The sequence below is a fragment of the Melanerpes formicivorus genome, unplaced genomic scaffold, assembly GCF_026170545.1.
Source record: "Melanerpes formicivorus ecotype bairdi unplaced genomic scaffold, bMelFor1.0.p_v2 SCAF_94, whole genome shotgun sequence".
NCBI classification, from domain to species: domain Eukaryota; kingdom Metazoa; phylum Chordata; class Aves; order Piciformes; family Picidae; genus Melanerpes; species Melanerpes formicivorus.
The window spans coordinates 1,408,283-1,429,989 of NW_027142446.1; positions in this window are offsets into that span (position 1 = coordinate 1,408,283).

The following is a 21,707-nucleotide window of genomic DNA, read 5'->3' on the forward strand; positions in this document are numbered from 1 at the left end:
CCTCAGTGATCTTGCCTAAACAAGTGTGAATGCTTTTCTGGCAGACTTGTGTTTGCTCAACACAGGTTGTATGCCTGTTCAACATATCACTGAGCTCACCCAACATGTGAAGAGCAGATGAAACGTTGTACTCTGAAGGATAACAGATTAAAAGTGGTGTTGGTTCATCTTGACCCTAATCTTTAGCAACCTGGGCCAGGCTAGTTTCCTCTAACCCCTTGATTCACACAGAAAGATGGAACAACCCCAAGAGAGTTTTGGGGTTTTTTTGCCTTTGCTTTTAAAAAGAGGAAAACAATGGCTATCAATCTTTTTTATAGGACTAGTTAAAATGCTTTTCAGCAGTTCCTTTCAATTCCTTTGACTGAAGTTCAATGCCTTAACAGGCATTTGTGGGAAAAGTGCTTGCTTCCTGCAGCCCTGTTCAAATCAACAGGCGTTTGTCGACTTGGACACTTTTGTTCAGGAGTCAGAGACACTGGTTCCTTACAATCAAGAATCACAGAATGGTCTGGGTTGGAAGGGACCTCCAAAGGTCATCTAGTCCAAGGCCCTCTGCAGTCAGCAGGGGCATCCTCAAGTAGATCACGTTGCCCAGAGCCCTGTTGAGCCTCACCATGAATATCTTCTGCGATTGGGTCTCTACTTCCCTGGTCAACCTGTTCCAGTGTTCCACTACCCCAGTTCCATGGGGCAACTGTATTTCAAAGGCAGCATTCCCATTTTCCACTATGGTTTGGGATCTCCAGGTCAACTGGATCTTGTCTGATGTTTCAGCTTCAGGAATGTTTATGGTGTAGCTCAGACAAGGAAGCTTTTGCAAAGAGATGAGCTGAAGCATGTATTATCAGAGCTAAACTCCTGTGATGCATGGCTATGACTTTTGTGACCATGAGGTGAAGCCTAACTGATCTGGTCTGAAGTGTTTCAACTACCCAAAATGTTTCCCTTGGGGTCAGTGTCACCCATTGAAGATTCAGACACTTCAAGGAATATTACTAGCATTTCCTTGCAGTATAAGTTCAGTTCTGCAGAAAATGCTTTTTCCATGAAAAAGCATTCATGGAAATTTCCTAACTAGTTTTTATTTAAGAACTAGAGAGAAGCAGCTCTTAATTGAAAGAGGGAGAGTGCCAAATATTAACACCCCCAGGGGCAGCGAAACTGATTAAATATGTGTCTAATGTTCTGTTTTTAATCCAAAGGAGACTGCATCGACGGCATACATGTTGTTTTAAGGTGTTTTTTTTCATTTTCCTGAAAAAGCATCTAAGTAAAACAGCATGTTCTTTCTGCTGGGGTCCCACTCCCTCGGGTTATTCTCATCGTGCTCACAGCACACAAGTGCTGCTCTTTTCTCCGAGCCAGCAGATGTGCCAGCAATGTGAGGGCTGGAAGCAACAATGAAGGAAACATTGAAACCATCCTTGTGTGTGCTTGACTGACTGCTAGGGCGTAAGCTGAGGGGGATCCAGAGATCCCCTCTCTTAAAAAGCTTGATCATAGCTTCCACTGACTTCTGCCATGCTCACTTTTACCCTCTCCCATTACCCATGGCAGTGGGACAATCAGGCCATGGTAATGAGGCCACAAAAAGGCAGTCATCCTCAGTCATCTTGCCTGAAGCTGTTATGAACAGCACCACTTGATGGCTAAAATGTATGGTGTGGGATACTAAAAATGGCATTTTAGCTGCTGAAAAATCCAGCCTTTTCCAAAACCACAGATTGGCTGAAGCTGGCAAGAACCTCTAGAGGTCTTCTGGTCCAATCTCCTCTGCTCAAGCAGGGCCTCCTAGAGCCAGTTGTCCAGGATCGTGTCCAGACATCTCCAAAGATGGAGATGCCACAGGTTCTCTGGACAATCTGTATCAGTGCTTGGGCAGCCTCACAGTAAAAAATTGTTTCTTGATGTCCGGAGGGAACCTCCTGTTTTTCTCTTCATGCCTAATGACTGTGGTCCTGTCACTAGGCAGCACTGAAGAGTGTGCCTCTGTTCTCTTTGCACTTACCTTTCAGGTATTGTACATAAGTACAATAGATCACTCACACAATAAGTACATAAGATCACTCCACGAGTCTTCTCCAGGACAAAGAGTCCCAGCTGTCTCAGGCTTTCCTCATAGGGAAATGCTCCAGACCCTTAATCATCACTGCCCTTTGCTGGACTGTATCCAGTGTGTCCATGTCTCTTGTGTACCAGGGAGCCCAGAACTGGAAATGGATTCCATATGTGTCCTCATCAGTGCTGAGTAGAGGAGAAAGATCACCTGTCTTGATCTGCTGGCAATGGATTGCCTAATACAGCACAGGACACCAGTAGCCTTCCTTGCCACATGGGCACATTGCTGACTCATATCCACCTTGATGTCCACCAGGCCCCCCAGGTGCCTTTCTGCAAAGCTGTTTTCTAGCTTGTTGGCTCACAGCGTATAGTGGTGGCTGGAAATGTTCTTCCCCATGAGCAGAACTTTGCTTCTGCCCTTGCTGAACTTCATGAGGACTGTTGCCAGATAATAATCAATGCTGGACAGACACAAACCAAATTAAAATACAGAAGAGAAATAAAAGAATTCTGATCTTCTATTAACATTTGCTTCATATTTATCCACCAACTGTGCTATCAGAGTCATTAAAATACTTTGTCTCTTGCTATTTCAGATTCACCCTTTCTAGAAAATATTCATGTTATTGATGAAACCTAAAGCTGTGGAGCCATTGACATTACCCTTAACACTGAAATTACATCACCAAAGCTTTCAAATCTCTACTGCCAAGAGGAGAAATAAAACATCTTGGTGTTTATCCCTGCTGGGAAGCACAATGTACCATCTCTGAAAGCAAATCCACATCTCTGCAGTACAGACCTTTAGCCTACTGCAAGTGATCAGATCACAGAATCACAGAATCACAGAATCACAGAATGTTAGGGGCTGGAAGGGACCTCAAAAGCTCATCTGGTCCAACCCCCCTGCAAAGCAGGACCACCTAGGGCAGGTCACACAGGAATGCACCCAGATCTCCAGAGAGATCTATTGCAATACAGCCAGGTGACTTCAGGAGATAGGAATGAGAGTCAAGATTGCCTTGGTACCTCTAGCTTCTTAATGGTTTTAAATGTGCAGGATGAGATATAGCAACATTAGTGTAATACCTGCAATATCAGCTTGGTGTTCATTAAGCTACTGCTCAATTTTTCTTGAAGCACATAGCATATTTCTCTCTGTGTGTGGGTGTACACAGGCTTTGAAAATCCAAAATTCTTTATGACCTGAAAAATCACCTTTTAAGAAAAAATTAGTTTTTAAGAAAAAAAAACCCTCATCTGAAGCTCACATGCAAATGGAGGCAAAGCTTAAATCAAACCTGAATCTCTTTTACAGTACAGAAATGAAGAGATGAAGTCACATCAAATCCACAGTCCAGGTCTGTAGACAACACCCTGAGAAAGAGCAGAAATTCAGAGGAAAACTCATCCATCCATAACAAGCAGGTTCTTCTCATCAGTGAGCATAAAACCAGAGAAGCAGAACAGACCAGCAAAACATTACTTTACTTTTACTACTAATTTGTGGATGACTAATTGGCGAGCTTTGTGTGACAGCAAGCTCAGTGTTTCTATCAAGTCAACCAGTGACACGGTGAAAGGCAAGCCAAATCATTCACAGGAGGCTTTCAGTGGAGCAAAGGGTTTTGGAGTGGCTTTGCCAATATACAGCTGAGCTCTGCTGGAGGTGTGGCGTGACCAGGATCAGTCTCCACGCACCAGAGTGGTAGTGATCTTGTGTGTCTGCGTAACAGCGGTCCCTTTCTGGTTGCTGCTGCCTCTCAAATGAAACACGGAGTTGGACAACATGACCCACTCCCAGGAATGACAGCTACAGGCTCCAGCAAATACTCCAACATTGAGTAGTTTCTTTCATAAAGGCTGCTTTAAAATAGGATACAGAGCTAATAAATCTTGAAGTCAATATAAATGAGAAATGGGGAAAGGAGAAAAAACTCTTGAATAACAGTATTAGAAAAAAGGATAAAAACCTGTTGGGTGTGATGTGGACAGGTAGTACCTCTCTGATCTGCAGTGCTGAAGCTGTGCCTAAGAGAAGAAGGGGAAGAGCTGCAGTGATTGACCCTTTTTTTCCCCCCCAGATCTGCTCCTGGATTAGATTAGGACTGTCGTATTTGTGACAAGGGTTTCCTGGCCAGAAATATGTGTGCTTCACCACCCAGATGGCCTGCACATGGACTGGAAGTGCATCCCAACCTCAGCATGTCTGATGTATTGTGCATGTGCTCTGCAGCTGTGCACACACAGTCAGATGGATCCAGCACACACTGCATTTACACTGTCATCTGTACAGCCTATAAACTACTGGGGCAATCAGGCATGTGGCATGTAGGGTTTCTGGTTGCCTTGGACTTCCTACATCTGAGGATTCATCATGGGAGTAAAAAGAGGACAAGCCTGGGACAACTCAGACAAATAGGGAACATTCTTTCTTAGATATGATTTAACCAAAGGATGATTCTGTAGAAGTAGGATGATACCTGTTGTGTATTTACGGACTGGGACACAGACAGTATGAGCAAAACCAATGCTTTGTTCATCTAGTGAAAGAGAGTAAGTGTTTAATACATGAGTCCTGGACCAAGCTGAGAATGAAATCATATCAAAGCAAAAATGCACTGTTCAAGCAATGCAACACAGGTCCCAGATGCATAAACCTTTGGAGTAAAATAAAACCACATGATCCTTGTTCATAAAGGCAGCCTTTGGTGGCATTTGCTCTGACTTTGACTTGCAAACATTCAAGTGTGAAAGCTTTTGTTCGTGGGGATATCTGCAGGGCTGTGAATACTCCTACATGTACACTGCTGGCATTCAAAAATATATATGTATGCAAACCTCTGTGTAAACAGGCATCTACTGTAGTGATTATCTTGAATGCTTCTCTTCATTTTGCGAGCCAGGAGGCATGCAGTATGTGGTTTTGATGAGCAGATGCAGAGCTGGAGGAACAGAGCAGATAAGCAGTTCATATAAACTGCTATGATACAGAATTATTTGAAGAAATGTGTGAAAATCAATTCTGTACTTTGGTGAAGCCCCGCTTAGGAAAGAGAAGCTAATGGAGATGATAATTTCTCATAGGGGTAGGTGTGCACCCTTTTCAGCTGTGCCTAAGTTAGAATCCTATTCTGCACAAGGAGAGGGGCTTGAAAGCTTTACAGAAAGGAAATTCACAATAAAAATGCAGCGAGCATTTTTGCCAATAACAGAGCCTCTTGCAGAAGGCTGCTTTCCCTTGTCATTTCGATTCCAGACCTCAATGTTATTCACTGACACGCAAACTAACAACGACATTTGAACGCCTGCACGGTGCACATGCATCCAGCTCCCCTAGGAAAAGTCAGGCAGACACCTGACGCCTGCTGGGAGTTTCGCTGTGGGTGCCAGACAGCTGCTGCCCATCAGTGTTTCCAGGTGCGCTTATTTGGTTGGGAGGTCGCTCCAGCTGCAGACACAATCATAGCAGGGACCCAGGCAGGCTGGAGAGACAAGAGGACATGCTCAGATTTTGCTGCTTGGGCTGCCTTGGTTTTGCCCTGATTTAGAGCACCTGGCTTGTTGCAGGATACAGATGTTTGCTCTGTTGCCCAAGAACCAGCACTTCATTCCCTTTATAATGAGCACTGTGACCTGGGGGAGTTATTAAATCTCTGGTTCAAAAGAGTCTAGTTTTCCTCTCCTTTTGTTTCTCAGTCTGAAGTTCACAAACAGATTAGTGGAAGGAGTATATAGAAATTAAAAACTTAATTTCCAAACTCCTTTGAGTCAACTGTAATTGACAATTTGAATTATAGCCTGCGCTCTTCTCTGTTTCATTTTCCTTTGGGGAAATCCCCAGTTATAGCTTGGCTTTGTCCTTTACAAGCCTATGTTTAAAAATTATTCTGAAGCAACTTCTTGAGTCTGAAGCAATTTTAGGACTGCCGAAGTGCTGACGTGAGACCCGGCAGCATTCAGAATTGAAGAGATTAGGCCTCACTCGGGAGAGCAGGTAGCTTGGTGTTTTTTTAAGACCATCAATTTAATTAAAAAAACACAGGCACTATATTAGCAGCAAGCTTATGGATCACCATATGCCACTCAAACTTAATGAAATACATGCAAATGTTAGATGGCAAATTCTTTTGTCTCTGAAGTCAGCAGCCTCGGTGAAAGCTCTCCCCACGGTGTGTGGGGATTTACTTATTTATTTGGCTTTATATATATACAGTTTTCCTTTTAAAATGCCTATCTGAGGGTGTGCCTTTCGAAGGAGAGGAAAGGTTATCAATAATCTGTCGGCAGCAGTGCCTAGGCTGGAGGTTAGGAAGAAATTCTTCACAGAGAGAGCGCCTTGCCACTGGAATGTGCCGCCCAGGGAGGTGGTGGAGCCACCATCCCTGGAGGTGTTTAGGAAGAGCCTGGATGAGGCACTTGGTGCCATGGTTTAGTTGATTAGATGGTGTTGGGTGATGGGTTGGACTAGATGATCTCAAAGGTCTTTTCCAACCTGGTTAATTCTGTTATTCTGTTCTTTTATGCTGTTATTCTTTCCTTGTAGCTTATGGTTTGGCATTCTCACCTTTCAGCAGGGATGGCTGTGTCCTGCTCAGCATCACCACCAAGTCGAGGTGCCCCCCGTTCAATAAACACGCTTTTGCCTTTGGAGGTTATTTGCATTGAAGGGGAAAAAAGTCATGAAATCAAAGCCCTGGAGAAAATAATTTATGCTCAAGAAACACATTTCCACCTTTATGTCTGAACAGGTTTGTTTTCTTTTCCAACTTCATTCTTCATCACTGCCACACATCCACTTGGCCATTTGTATTTGGGAAGTCAGGGACAGGCAAACATTTGCTCTTTTTGTTGCTGCCACTGCCTCAAGCTGTAGGGAAAATGGGAAAGCCATAATGCAAAAGTTTCAGTGGCTGAGTCTCTGGGAATGTTAATAATAACAAACTACATTTCAGTAAGGGACATCTCACGATTGAGAAATGTGCAAATAACACAAAATATATTGGGGGGGGTGGGTGAAAGCAACAAAGTGTGAACTTAATATGAGGAAAACTGCAGAAACAGTCTTTCTGATTCATACATCTGGAAAGAAAATAGAGTCCTAAGAGCAGTTCTTAAGGCCAGCACCGGTATATGACAATAATTTTATGCCAGGAGGAAGAAATTCTCCAGTTCTTTTCTCCAATAGAAATACGATTTCAATACCATTGCAAACTCTTTGTGGAGATCTGTTGGCATAATTTTTGGTGCATTATCTTGAATTGCTGTAGCTCTATCTAAAGATACAGTTTCTATCAGTACAGGATCATCAGAAAGTCCTGTAATGACCAAGGTAAAACAGTTTAAAAGGGTGGCATGTGAGGAAAGGACCTTTTAAATCAAGGTATAAGAATAATGCATATTTTTTTTCTTGAGGAATATGACCATTCTCCACTCAATTGTTACATTTGTTGGCTCTTCCAGCTTACCCTGGAGACACACCATCATATTCTGGGCCCCTCAGTTTAGGAAGGAGGTTGACTTGCTGGAACGAGTCCAGAGAAGGGCAATGAAGTTGGGGAGGGGTTTGGAATACAAGCCCTATGAGGAGAGGCTGAGGGAGCTGGGGTTGCTTAGCCTGGAGAGAAGACTCAGGGGTGACCTTATTGCTCTCTACAGCTACCTGAAGGGAGGTTGTAGCCAGGTGGGGGTTGGTCTCTTCTCCCAGGCAGCCAGCACCAGAACAAGAGGACACAGTCTCAGGCTGCACCAGGGGAGGATTAGGTTGGATGTTAGGAAGAAGTTCTACATAGAGAGAGTGATTGCCCATTGGAATGGGCTGCCTGGGGAGGTGGTGGAGTCACCATCATTGGACGTGTTCAGGAGGAGACTTGATGGGGTGCTTGGTGCCATGGTTTAGTTGTTTAGGTGGTGTTGGATTGGTTGATGGGTTGGACGTGATGATCTTGAAGGTCTCTTCCAACCTGGTTTATTATTCTATTATTCTATTGTATTATTCTGATTAACGTCTATTCCTTTAAATCCATGGTGGTTAAGCATTTCCAAAGATGATAGAATCATTAAGGTTGGAAAAGACAAATTCACACATTCACAAATTGCATTGGATTGGACCCTCAGAGGTCATCTTGTCCAACCTCTCCCACCAAGTGAGCAGGGACACCTCCAATTACATCAGGATTTAAGACCTTTAAGATCATTGAGTCCAACTGCAACCCAACTACTATGACTATTAACTCAAATATTTTCTATTATTATTGTTATTATCATTATTATTGTTATTATCATTATTATAATTATTATCATTATTATTTCTCATTATTATTTACTTTTAAAATAGCTCTAGTCTACTTTGATTATCCTGAAACTAAAAATAAAATGTTCCCTTGATTAAATGTCTTTAAATTCCTGACACCTGCAGTCCTACATATGCAGAAAGCTTAATGCAGTTATAAAATACCGTTTGGCCTGTCTAATCAACAATTGTTTTTCATAGCCAAAAGTTACATTGTTCTTATGAAATGACACAGTAAAAGAAATTGCATCCAAGAAAGGGTAATGCTAAAATATGCACCTTCCTACAGCTGAACCACAGGATGTCACTGTTTCCCTTTCACAAGAAACAAGCTTCAGCTGTGAAAGCAGTCCAGATTCCTCTTAAAATGACAGAAATGCATAGAAACGACACAAAAAGCACAGAAATTAAGTCAGACGTTTCCTTTTGTATGTGTGAGTCAACCTAGGCAATGTGTTGCCTATGTAGAATAACAATTTAATATTCAATTTAGTCTCATAATGTACCAAGATTGATATATTTTTGGTACATCCCTCCAGACAGAGCTGACACATATCAATATGTCCCATATTGCATAAAGAGTCAGGCAGAGCTGAATAGAGTTCAAGAGAAAGTTAATGTAAGACACTCAAACTTTGTGTAGCCTTCCCTGTTTAGCACTGAATTTCTAAAATGTAGCACCCTTTGCTACCACAAAGCTGGATCTTGACAAACACATGCTGCTCCTGGAGATTTAGAATGATCCCTCTGTAAGATCCTTGATTGCCTTTGTATGTTGCCTGTCCTAGATAACAGAACCATAGAATGGTTTAGTTTGGAAGGGACCTTAAAGATCATCTAGTTCCAACCCCTCTGCTTTGGGCAGTGGGATGGCTTGCACTAGATTAGGCTGCTCAAAGCCTCATCCAACCTGGCCTTAAACACTTTCAGGGATGGACCATCCACAACCTCTTCCAGTGTGTCATCACTCTCACAGTAAAGAAATTTTTTCTTATATCTAGTCCCTCTTTCAATGTAAAGCCATCACCCCTCAGCTTATCGCTGCAAACTCCCTCTTGAGCCTTCTTCAGGTATTGAAAAGCTGCTATGAGGCTTTCCTTGGGCCTCCTCTTCTCTAGATGCCTCGGTGGGATGCTGGGGACTAACTCAGAGAGGCTTTATGAGGTTGGTGTGCTTCAGGCAATATTTCTCAGGAGTCTCTGAGGGCGTTGCAGGATAAAGCCTTCTTCACATGGTCACCCTGATGCTTCCTTTTACACATGGAAGTCTTTCCTTATTGCAGTGCATGGGGGAACTCCTTCACTCTTTCCAAATCTCTTTCCACAGTACCTTGTTCAGTACCATCCAATATTATCAGTCTGAGAGTGCCACAAGCCAAAATGCTCTTTATTTACTGCTGGCTGTTGATTCTTGGGCTTTCTTGGGGAGCAGCCTCATTCTTTCTGAAATCTTTCTCTTTCCTGATGACACTGCTTGCACATGATGAAGAGTGAAGACGTGGTATTAGTGCCACAGATTCTTCTCCAACTGTAAGTTCTAGTGGGACAGGTTTTAAGAATTGTTGTGTGTGGGAGAGAACTGCTCCCTGTTTTTTCTGGGATGGCTTGTGTAATATGGAGGCATTCTGGCACACCTTGCTCACCTCTGATTTCTAGGCTCTTCTCACAGCTTCAGCAAAAGGGGCTCTTCTATTTTCATTCCTTTTGTAGGATGACATGTGAAATATATGGAAAATGTGTAGGAAGGTTTTTCACAATCGCCAATTTCATCCCTGCAGCCCACTGAGAGCTCAAACTGAATCACACCCCATCTTCTCCATGTCTGAAATAATTCCCATGCTATTCTTTCAAATGGCAGCCAGGAGCCAGGGAGAGGGGGCTGCAGTGCCATGGAACAGAAGAGAGTGCAGCACCTGTGGAAATCTTCTTCCCCAAGTCAAGGACTGGATCATCTGTCATCTCTCTCTGAAGACTGAAATTTCCTATCACTGAGGAGCTCCTAAAAATAATTATGGTTTTAATCTTCATTATAAACAATGAGGGTACATTGCATGAATCAGCCTCACTCGTTCTCCTTCCAAAAAAGAGAAGAGCTAGCAGTTTGGGGTGAGGGATTGTGTGGTGGTTAGCGAGACATATGGTGTGCAGCATAAGGACCAGACTGGATGCAACTGAAGGCAGTAGCAAAATTCCCACCCACATCAGCAGATCCAAACCTGGCCCATAAACACTTTCTTTATTTGTCAAACCATAGTATAAATTATTTTCTATTTTATACATGGACTTTAAAGAGGAATTACGAATGCCATTGATCTCTCCTGTGTCAATGGCATCCTCCTTGCCTTGGGAACTAATGTACTTAAGGTGGGGCAAATGTATGGAGATTAAGAAGGGTTTTTAGACAGGTACCTAAAACAAATGTGGTGATAAGCATTTCACTGAAAAAAAAACAAAATTCCACAGTTTTGGGGAATAATTGGCTGAATTAGGCAAACCTCTCCACAGGCTGGAGGATAGGGATGCGGTGTTTTATCCTCAGGTATGAGTTGGCTGGATGACACATTTGTTCCTTGAGATTCCCATTTCCACAAACCTCAATGAAAACATCCTCCAAACACAAAATCTGTGCTGCCACTTGGCCCAGCTTGTGCTCCTGTGGCAAACCAACTGCAAGTCCAACAGCAGTGTGGACCAACACATCCTCAATAGCCTCAGCAAGCCTCAGCAAGGCTAAAACTTGAAGCAGCAAAACAAGAAGTTTGAGTAGGATGGATGTCTTCATGGGTTGCCACCTAAATGCTCTTCTGGTATGACAAAATTCAACCCATGATCTTCACTGCAGTATTACTGGGGCTGCTTAAATTGTGGCATCTTTCCTGCAGTCCCACCTTTCATTTGAGCTTCTCTCCATATACACTGTGGGTAGAACAAAGACACCAACAGCCCTAATTCAGACCAGACAGTGGAGCTACAGCAGGAACATGTTCCGACTTTTCTGCACCGTGTGTCAAATACATCCTGGAGTGTATTAGAAGGGCTGTGGTTAGTAGGTCAAGAGAGGGTCTTCACTCCCTCTACTCTGCTCAGGTGAGGCCACATCTGAAATATTGAGTCCAGTTCTTGGTGCGTCAGTTCAAGAAGGACCTCAGGGAACTGCTTGAAAGAGTCCAGGGCAGAGCCACAAATATGATTAAGGGAGTGGAACATCTTCCTTGTGAGGAAAGGCTGAGGGAGCTGGGGCTCTTTAGCTTGGAGAGGAGGAGCCTGAGGGGTGACCTCATTCATGTTGATCAAGATGTGCAGGGCAGTGTCAGAATGATGGAGCAAGGCTCTGCTCAGTGATGTCCAGTGATATGACAAGGGGCAATGGGTGCAAGATAGAGCAGAGGAGGTTCCATGGGAACATAAGGGAAAACTTTTTCACTGTGAGGGTGCCAGAGCCCTGGAGCAGGCTGCCCAGAGAGGTTGTGGAGTCTCCTTCTCTGGAGACATTCAAAACCCACCTGGATGTGTTCCTGTATGACCTGCTCTAGGTGACCTGCTCTGGCAGGGGGGTTGGAATCAATGATATTATGAGGTCCCTTCCAGCAGCCACAATTCTGTGATTTTGCTTTGCTCTGAATGAAAAAAATTTCCCTGGAACAGAAGACACAGGAGATCCTGTTAGACAGAACGCAGAACACTGCAGGGAGAGTGTGTGGGTTACAAAGCTCTCCAATGTCTTCTTTTTAGCTATAGTGATTTTAATTTTTTTCCCCCTAATTTCTATTTCATTTTAATTGACTAAAAATTATTTGCAGGCCTTGGGACCCTCAGGGGCACTGAAGCCTGCAGAAAGTTTAAGCATGCTTACCACTTCAAAGTGAACTGGGCTTTCTTTTACAGCAGACTAGTTAGCATTTCAGGAGGGAAAATTCCAGGATATTTCTCACTGGAGATGAATGTGGAGGAAATGTTCTTGGCTTCTAGCAGAAATAAGGTGTTTTTGAAATGTTTTATATAGGGTTGTTCCCTTTAATATCTTCTCAACCTGCCATTGTCCAGACAGTCACCTGATGCTGAGCTACAACATTTGAGGCCCCTGAGTTTGGGCAAGATGGACACTCTGAGGGCTTTCAGATCCCAGGAGTTCTGGGTTTGGTAATATTAAGGGTTTGTGGAAAGCTGTTCTGGTTTGGAGGGACATATATTGCAGTGTTTTTGGACTTGTGATTACACAAGCAGATCCCAGCAGAGAGCTGTGTCCAGATGTGCTGTGTATCTGTTCTTGGGGTCAGGTGATAGTGGATGTGAAGTCTTCATCAATAAGGGAGCATCCGAAGCCCTGCAGTTGGTGCTTTCTGCATTGTTTACATGGTGTTCTGCTGGTGGAGCAAATTAAGAGCTTGGATGGAAAATCCTAAATTTAACTCATAGTCCAGCTGAGAGACATGACTGGAAGAAAGATTGCATGGGGTTTTAAGTGGCAGAAATTGGAAGGCCAGACTCTCTTTTGCACAGCTGGAGTAGTGATACCAACCTGTGGAGGACACAGGTGCTTGATTGCTGCCTCCTTGGGGGAGTTCTGCCAGACATTCACAGACAGAAAATTTGTTTGGCACTGATGGCATGTGGGCAGTTCCCAGTGTCAGATATTTAATAGCCTCAGTACTTTGGGCACCTCCAGGGTAATGAAGTAAACGACGGGAGTAAATCTCAAAGGGTAGAGATAGGAGCCAAGCTCCTTCATGACTCTACCTGTAGCTGAAAATGTCACCATTTTTTCCCACGACTCCTTTTTCTCCAATATCAAGATTATGTTGGATCAGTAAGTGGAATCTTTAAAAAACCTGATTCCTGCTTAAATCTGTCTGAACAGCTGAGAAATGCCATTTCTATTGTGCCGAATGAAATCAGTGCTAAAGTAGGGAAAATCACCAAGGAGAACGCAGCGAATACCTCAGTTCACTTCAAAACCCGTGGTAAGGCCATATCAACAGTTCCTCATATTTCTCTCCTCTCAGAAGTACACAGGCTACGTTTTTGAAGACCAGAACTTCACAGGCTTCCTGGAATACACAGAGTGCAGAAGAGAATGGGAGAAAATAGGTGGCTGGAGACTAATGTCCTTCTTGCTTAAGCTAGCAGGTCTCGTTATGATTTTGCATAACTTTCAGCTAACTCTGAGCAAAGTCCAGCACTCAGTGATATTGTGCTCATTTGTTTTATGGCCTAGATCTCTATGGGCTCATAAACCAAGGACTGGATAGTGCTTATTCTTAGATTTATTATATTTCATTTTCTAGTACAAACGTACAGGAAAATACATCTAGTACTGCAGGCTTCCTTGCCATAAATCTAAAGTAAAATCAACCTAAACCCCAACTCATTTCAACCACCAGTGAAAAAAAAGAAAATATCTTTCATTCATTCTTTCAAGGCCTTTCCTGCAACAATTCCCAAGTCTTTAAAAGCCAGCTCTGCACTGGGAAGGTCATTAAAACTTTTTTGTCTTTTTTTTTTTTTTTTGGACCAAGTGGAGGAAGCAGGTTCAAAGAAGAAGGCTTCCCACAGAGAACAAATTATTCTGTGAACATTTGAACTACTGGAGTCAGAGTTTCTACTAAGCTGTGTCTTGACTTTGACTTTGGTGTCTGAGATGGTGTTATTTTGATTGACATTTGGGGGGGAAAAATAGTTGTGGATTTTTCCCTTCCCCCCCCCCCCCCTTTTTTTCCCGCCCCTCCCCGCTCCTTCCCCCACTTTTCCCCCATCTTCTCCCCCTGCCCTCTTTCCTCCCCCCCTGCTCCTGCTTCTCTAGAGCCAATTTTTGCTTGCTTTCACATGAATGTCTTTTAGGGTTTCTCCTTAATTGGTTGTGTTCTTTAAAGGTGTTAATTACCTTTGAAACCTCTGCATCTGTGTCAAATTTGATTGGATTGATCCACAAGGGTCAAAAAACTTTGTCTGGGAAGCTGGACTTGCCAAACACCTGCAGACTTTAATGCAGGACCCCTGGTTTCCTTTCTACATGAAAAGGTCTGACCTGCCTGTGTGGATAGCAGCTATAGCAGTATCCCACAGGCTTGGGATCTCCCCTGTACAACAAGGATGTTATGACTGTGTCATAGTTTGATGAGCTCTGCAGATACAAAATGAAAGGAAAGTTGCCAGTAGGATCATTTTACACAGGAAGCCAAGCCTGTTGTCATTCACATTCAGTCCTTTTGCCTGGTTTTGGGACCAAAGCTGACTTCAAAGGCAAGTTTGTTAAGGATCCCATCACCAGTACCAGTGGACTAAATTTTCTTTCCCATAGGACAACTGCTGAGTGGCTGAGGTTATGAGAGATCCTTCCTTGCCACCTACAGATGCCTTCCACACTTTTCTCAGGACCATCCTTTTGTTAAAAAGTAATGACTTGCCATGCAGACCAGCAGAAGTCTTCCTTCCATTTTCAGAATACAGAATTAACCAGGTTGGAAAAGATCTTTGAGATCATCCAGTCCAACCTATCACCCAACACCATCTAATCAACTAACCATGGCACCAAGTGCCTCATCCAGTCTCATCTTAAACATCGCCAGTGATGGTGACTCCACCACCACCCTGGGCAGCACATTCCAATGGCCAATCTCTGTGAAAAATTTCTTCCTAACATCAGCCTAAACCTCCCCTGGCGCAGCTTGAGACTGTGTCCTCTTGTTCTGGTGCTGCTTGCCTGGGAGAAGAGACCAACCCCCACCTGGCTACAACCTCCCTTCAGGGAGTTGTAGAGAGCAATGAGGTATCCCCTGAGCCTCCTCTTCTCCAGGCTAAGCAACCCTAGCTCCCTCAGCCTCTCCTCACAGGGCTGTGCCCCAGACTCCTCCCCAGCTTTGCTGCCCTTCTCTGGACACCTTCCAGCATCTCAACATCTTTCCTAAACTGAGGGTCCCAGAACTGGACACAGGACTCAAGGTGTGGCCTGTCCAGTGCTTCCCAAATGTCTGTTTTGGATATCTAACAGGGAGATTGCTCCAGGTGCTACCACCTGGCTTCACTCACCGCGTAGCGCCAGCTAATCACTGGTGGCTAGAATCTGACAACACCTGGTGAGATCCAGTGGTTTATTTTTGTGTGGGAAACAGAATAAAATTAAACAAACACAAAAAAAAAGGAACAGTGGCAAATGGGCAAATAGGAGGAGGGAGTGAAATCCAGGAGGATCACCTCAGAGCTGGTATATTCCCTGCTCTAAAAAATGCATCTGGCCTGGTGAGACTTGTTCTGAAGAACTTTAAAAAGGCTGAACAGAAGAGGTTATAAGGAGCAAGGGTATTGCACTGAAGTGAGAGGCTTTGCTTACTGACTAATGCCCCAATCTAAGGGCAGGCATCACACCAGATAGATGAGAACAAGGAAACTCCGTGCAACCCCCACTCACCCCAGCTGTGCTTTCTTGGCTCTGCACTGAGCATGGTGATCACAGGCTGGCAGAGCCTCTGTAGAAAATGAGGTCTGGAACATTTGAAAACATTTTTGAGTGAATTCTGTTTATTAAACACCACTGAGACCTTTTATATCAGTTTTCAATCCTTTCAATAACTTGTTTTCCAACAGCACTAAATCACCCACCTCTTCTTCAGATCTTAATTAGGCTGTCAATTAGGTAAATCACATCTGCTTGTCCTTTCCACCACAACTCTCCATGTACAGTAGCGCTGGATATTTTAGAGTATACATCCACGCTGGCAAGGCAAGATTGGCATTGCTCCCGCTGCCATTGCCACCCACCCTCTGTTTTCACAAGGGTGCACACAGATGCAGCAGGGTTGAGGATCACTTCTGCTGCAAATGAGTTGGGTTTGAACAAGGGAGTTACTCTTGGCTGAAAACCCCTTAGTGTAAACAAAATCAGCAATAAACGTGATCAGTTTGCATGACTGTGTACTCAGACTAACAATGAAATAGTTGCCTGGGCTTACAAGGCTGCCAACTGCTGTCACTCTGCATATTCTATGTGGTGTGCAACTTTTCCATAGCTGGAGAAGCAGGCACCGTTTCAAAGAGGATGCAGGTGTGGACTCACACCTGGCATGTTAGGAGGATTTACCTCCTTCACTCTGCGGGCCCAACATGGTGCTGGCAGAGGTGCTTGGGACATCCCTGCAGAGCTGGCACTCAGCCCTGCCTGTAGCCCTGCTGCAGCTTGCTCTTCCTGTTGTTCCAGGCACCCAATCATTTACCTCCCCTGTTTAATCCCACCCAGGGTCCTTCATTGCTTTGTTAGCCTGGACCAGCCTTACACTCCATGTCTTAAACTCTTGTTGGTGTAGTTTTGAGAGATTCTGAAGCCTCCTGGGCTAAATCTCTCACTCATCAGATGGGTTTCACTTCACCACCTCACAAATTCAGGGTTTTTTTTCTATGTCACTGTACATAACTGCAGAAAAAAATCAAACATTTCAGTGGGTGGAGGTTGCAAAATCTGCCTTTGAGATTATAAATTCTGACTCTTCTGACCTCCTTGCCACTAAAAGAGAGTATGGAGGGGATGTAAAACACTACTCGTCCTCAAAACTGCAGCCTCAGGAAGAAATATACTTATTACACTTCTCACACTTGGAAATTACTCACCTAAGATGAAAGGCAGTGCATAATTGGTCTTTCATAGTTCATTTGCTTGTGGAACATAGTAATATTGGGCATATTACCCAAGAAGGCCAATTTTACAAGTCTCCCCTTAACAGCTTCAAACAGTTGGAGACGTTTTAATTTTGTACCACACTTTTCAAAATCCCCAAAATAGGTTTCAAAGATAAAAAAAATAAATCACTGTATTAGGACTGCATCTACCACTGTTTTGCTGCCATGTGTGTGCACTTCAGACAGGCTTCTTGTATGTACTTACAGCCTCTCTGCCAAATCCATCTCCTCTGGTGAATAGATTGGAGGCTCTGGTGCACAGGTATGATGCTGTAGTGAAGGAGGCTGCCATTAGCTGGAGAATCCTTGTTAAAACATTTGGGTAGCTGATTCAGGGGGTTGCACATACCAGTAAGAAAATGCTCTGAGAGTGTGCTGCTGATCTATCTAACATAAAATTTGGAGTTAAAGCTGAGTGAGAAAATAATCTACAATGGCGTTGCCTCAGCTTCGCTTTCTGCACTCATGTATAAAACCTTTGCACAAGAATCGACCTTTTCTGATAAAAATGAGATGATTTTTTTTTTCCCCACTATGAATCAATTCATCATGCTCTCCTGACCACAGCTGTGTCTAGTTGAGCTTCTGTTTGTAAGGCTGGACACAGAGACTATTTATTCTTCTGGTGAGGACAGCGTTCCCCAACTCAGTGTACTTCCTCAAAAGCTCATGACTGAGCCACAAGGATCAGTCAAGACACAGTCTCTCCAAGTTATACCTAGACTGAGCTCTCCTATTCTCAGGATCAGGAGAAGGATTCAGGACAAGAGACAGACACAAAACTTCCCTAAAATATTTTTATCTTTTTTTGAAGTCAAATTCTTCCTACAGGCCCCATGCTGGGAGCCAGGAATCAGTGTGGCAACCACAGAGATGTTGCTTCCTGTGTTGCCATAAAGCACGCTCTGCTGTCCTCAGCTGTTAATTGCCTTCTTATGGCCGTGTATGAGAGAAGCTCCTCCAAGAATCATCACTTCCATCTAGTATTAAAAAACTTAGGGCTATACATAACACTCTCAGAAATGCCACAGTCTGTTGCAGCACCCTTCCTTCACAAACTAGTTCTATGCCCAAGTGTTTTTCCTCCCTTTCCTCAGTATTTGCTGCACTTTCCAAATGCTACAAGTTATTAGTTGTGCAAACCAAAAATGTTTCTCCAGCCCAGCTGCTTGAATTCTCCAGGGTTTTTTTTCCTGGCCTTTCTCAGCTGCAGAAGGGAAGAAAGCCTCTTCTTTAAAAATTCCCAGATGAGTCATGATAAAAATAGTGTGGCACTTGTATTCATACTAGTGCACCTGCAGTATCATCTGTCTCCCAGCTATGAGGCTGCACATTTCTACACTTCTCAGTCTGTAACTTAAAATGTTTATAACTCTTTGCCAGCATAAAACATGCCTGCAGCTCTGCAAGTTCTGCAGAAGCTGTGCAGAGAGAGCAGAGAATGTGTATGTCTTGAGTGCTGGGAGATGCAAACAGAACTCTGTAGGTTCTTGAGCTTCACATGGTTAGGTTTAGACTGAACATCAGATGATTTAAAGAGTTGTAAGTCAGGCTCCAAAATATTTTTATGTTCATACACGTTAGTTCCACAGAAATGAATTAGTTTCAGTTGTTCTCTTATTTATTTTTTGTATTTATTTAGTTGGTTGGGGGAGGGGTTGTGTGTGGTTGGTTTTGGGGGTGTTTTTGTTTGTTCTTTTGGCTGGGGGGTTTTGTGGGTTTGGTTGGTTGGTGTAGTGGTTTGAGCCTTAACTGAGAGTTAAAATCTCAAATGGGGAAAAGGCTGAGAATCTCTTCCCCACTTCCCCCCCACCTCCTCCCTCCAAACAGGGAGAGGAGGGAAAAAAAAAGGTAAGGAGCAAACCCACTAAGCAACAATCTGGAGTCAGCTTGGAAGTAGAGAGGCAAGTAATTTTTTTTCCTTCAAAATATATATATATATAGCAATAACAGGGAAAAAAGGTTCACAAGGGCAAGGAACAAAAATGGATGGGAGGGGGACAGAAAAGAATAATACAAAACCAGTCTGTCTCTGAGGAGGCGCAGAGGCAGCAGGGAGAAGGATCAGGTCCGGCCACGTGGCTGAGGATCAGGAGAGCAGCTGCAGTAGCTCTCATCCAGCAGAGGCAGGAGCCAAAAAGGAGATCCAACAGCTATGAGGTCCTGCTTTTTATACCCTTGCTGGGCAGGGAGGGGGGAGTGGAACAGACTCAGCTTTCCTAGGGGGGAGACGCCCTTCAGGGAGTGTAAAGTACCTGCAAGCCCTCCCCCCTGCTTTCTTCTTTTGTTTTCAGAAAAAGGTGTTAACCCACCACAGTTGGTTTTGGTTTGGTTTGGGATTGGGTTTTTGCAGCTATTTCCAAAGAATCATAGAATGATTTGGGCTTGAAGGGACCTCCTAAAGCTCATCCAGTCCAACCCCCCTGCAGTCAACAGGGCCATCCTCTACTAGATCAGGTTGCCCAGAGCCCTGTTGAACCTCACCTTGAATATCTCCAGGGATGGGGACTCAACCACCTCCCTGGGAAACCTGCTCTAGTGTTCCACTACCCTCATGGTGCAGAACTTGTTCCTAACATCCAATCTAAATCTGCTCTTCTCTAGTTTGAAGCCTCTTATCCTGTCCCTGCAGGCCCTTGTAAACAGTCTCTCTCTCCATCCTTCCTGTAGCCCCCTTCAGGTACTGGCAGGTCGTTATTAGGTCTCCCCAGAGCCTTCTCTTCTCCAGGCTGAACACCCCCAGTTCTGTCAGCCTGTCTTTACAGCAGAGGTTTTAGATATCACTTGTCAGTGCCAGTTCTACTTTCATCTCCAATAAAAATATTTAATTACGATTTTTCTAACATTTTAAATGAACTTTCACTCCACTGTCCCATGAAAAGACATCAACCTTGAATGTGTTTATTTAAAATTAGTAAGTTGCTGAGTTTTGTATTTGGTTTCATTTTGCCTAGTCAGTTCCATCATTCAGTTTTGTTCTTGTTTTCCTCCTGCCCCCTCAGGACTCAGGCTGCTGATTGCCATTCTGCTCTGCTTGTGCTCCTTATTCTCTGTGCCCACCAGCAAGCTTTTCTTGCTAATACAAACCTTTTGCTTCTGGTGCTACTTCTTGCTACTTTTTACTGAAGTCATCTGGAGTCTATTCTGAAGACATTTTCAAATCCACTGTAAGTAACTTTGGAGTCTAAACCTGATGAAAAATGGAAAAGAGTTGGAGTATTTTGCAAAGTCATTTCCTCCTTTCTCTTCTAGGTGATCTAGCTGCTTGCTTTGATGTGTCATGTCCAGGTATCGAATCTTGATGTATGCAGCAGAAGTGGATGTGGAGACACTCATCTAGTGGATTCAGTAAGTGTAGGTCCTGCTTGCACAAATGATGAATTGGAGGGGGAAAGCCAGCCAAAAGCAGCTTTGAGGGAGCTTGAAATGTATGTCACGGTCTCACAACCTCCTCCAAGTTAACAAATTGCATTTTAGAACTGTGTTTGGTAATTATTGCATTCATACCTCAGAAGTAAGACCCAGGCATTATGGTTGGTTGGAATTCATCTGAATAAATAGCAGTTTGCCACATTCTTAACAAAACCATTATTCATTAGAACTCTTACGTATTAGCAGCCCTGAATAACATTTGGCAGTTGCTTTGGGTATACATTACTGAAAGGTCCACAGACACATACAAATTGCTCGGTATGCTAATATAAAACAGGGGCAGTAATGAAACAGCAGAGTGAGTATTAAGCTCCAGGACTGCAGTTTTATTCTGTACAATGTTCCTCTTGCAATTTGTAAACATCTTAGAGACTTGAATGGTTTTAAGCTATTTAATGATTGTTAGTAATAAGAATTGATTTGTATTTGCTGCAGGACCCGCCTGCCCCTTTCCTTCTGCAAAAGGCAGGGGTTGCAGGCTGACTTGGTCAAATGATTTTTCAGGCATGACAGCAATAATCCCTTGGGCCTTTAGAGGTTTGGTTTTTTTTAACACAGATTCCTGCAGGCAGTTGTCATAAAAGATGCTTTGAAGAAAGTAGCCAAATGGGTGCTCTGGTTAGTAGATCACAGGCTCGCGGGATGTTAGGGGTTGGAAGGGACTTAGGCAGGTCATCAAGTCCAACCCCCCTTGCCAGAGCAGGACCATAGAATCCAGCACAGGTCACAGAGGAATGCATCTAGATGAGTCTCAAAAGTCTCCAGAGAAGGAGAATCCACAGCCTCTCTGGGCAGCCTGCTCCAGGGCTTGGTGAAACTCACAGTGAAGAAGTTCCTCCTCGTGTTGAGGTGGAACCTCCTGTGATGTAGTTTCCATCCATTGCTCCTTGTCCTATCCCAGGGTGCAACTGAGCAGAGCCTGTCCCCTCCCTCTTGACACCCAGCCCTCAGATATTTATAAACATTTATTAAATCCCCTCTCAGCCTTCTCCTCTCCAGACTAAACAGCCCCAGGGCTCTCAGCCTCTCCTCACCAGGCAGTGCTCCAGTCCCTTAATCATCCTTGTAGCCCGCCCTTGGACTCTCTCCAGCTGATCCCTGTCCCTCTTGAACCCAGAGCTGGATGCAATATTCCAGATGAGGTCTTACCAGGGCAGAGTAGAGGGGGAGGAGAACCTCCCTGGGTCTGCTGGACACACTCCTCCTAATGCCTCCCAGGACCCTATTGGCCTTCTTGGCCCCCAGGGCACATT